Source organism: Meleagris gallopavo, chromosome 26 (assembly GCF_000146605.3).
Source record: "Meleagris gallopavo isolate NT-WF06-2002-E0010 breed Aviagen turkey brand Nicholas breeding stock chromosome 26, Turkey_5.1, whole genome shotgun sequence".
Lineage (NCBI taxonomy): Eukaryota > Metazoa > Chordata > Aves > Galliformes > Phasianidae > Meleagris > Meleagris gallopavo.
Window position 1 is genome coordinate 29,054 of NC_015036.2, and position 1,286 is coordinate 30,339.

A 1,286-nucleotide genomic window follows, 5' to 3' on the forward strand; every position below is an offset into this window, starting at 1 on the left:
GGAACACAAAAACAGGAGGGCAAGGGAATGCCCAGGCAATGGCCAAGAGAACGTGGAAGGAAATGCCAAGGATGATGGCCAAGACTACACGGAAAGATACGCCAAAGCAGGAGGACAAGAGAATGCAGCAGGGAACGCCAAAACTGAATGCTGAAGTGAATGCGGCAAAGAAAGCCAAGGGCAATGGCCAAGAGAATGTGGCGTGGAATGCAAAAACAGGAGGGCAAGAGAATGCGGTAGGGAACACGGAGGGTAAAGGGAAGGAAAACACTACAGTGAAAGGCCAGAGGCGAGGAGAACGCAGAAAGAAAAGAACAGGCAGCCTTCCGGGCACCATGAAGTGCAATTAAGAGCTCTGGGAGCACCATGTTGTGCCATGCAATGGAATGGGTAAACACTGGTGGCTGTGCATTGCCCTTACCTGCTGGGCAGACAATTACCAGTTAGCAAAGTGAGCTTCCGGGGCATTCCAGGAAATGCAGATTCCGGCTCCTTGCTGCTCCTACGAAGACCCACACATCTCCGTGCAGTCCTTACGGCACTCAGGAGCACCGCAGCTCTGCTGCCACCTGTTCGACACAACGCAGTAATGAAGGCACTGCCCCACATATGTAGGGCTGCACCATCCACACATTGCCCTAATGATGGTGCAGGGGAGTGTTAGGGATATAATTAATGCTATTTATAGGGTTGAAGTTACAGTTAGTTTAACAGCAGTGTTCTGCACTACAATTGCAATTACGGTTACTTTAAAGAAAACATGGGGCGTTATTTTTATGGCAGCATTTAGGGTATGAGACATTTTTAATATTGGGTTAAGGGTTTGGTTTACAGATAGACTGCAGGTTAATACAATTATCATTAGAACTTCCATTCAGCTACGGGTTCAGCTCAAGTTTAACATTAATGCTGTCTCCCAGCCAATCCCAGAGAGCCAAGGGCAAGCAGAATACCCACAGAAAGCCACAACAAAGGCAAAGCAAAGCAGGCAGCCAAGGCAACGGCAGGGCAGAAGCAAAAGGAAAGGAAAGCACAAACAAAGCAAGGGCAAGGAGAGGGCAACTGGGAAGGTCAAAGCAGAAGGCCAAGAGAATGGGGCACAGAAAGCAAGGGCAATGGCCAAAGAGAAGATGGAAGTGAATGTCAAAAACGAATGCTGAAGAGAACATGGCAACATAAAGCCAAGGACAATAGCCAAGAGAATGTGGCATGGAACACAAAAACAGGAGGGCAAGGGAATGCCCAGGCAATGGCCAAGAGAACGTGGAAGGAAATGCCAAGGATGA

General features: G+C 48.6%; 1 long non-coding RNA gene across 1 annotated transcript in view; it reads right to left on the minus strand.

Annotated features, from left to right (window-relative positions):
* LOC116217449 overlaps window positions 1–1,286 on the minus strand; it is a 5,861-nt gene that overhangs the window by 2,860 nt on the left and 1,715 nt on the right. The window lies entirely within an intron of this gene.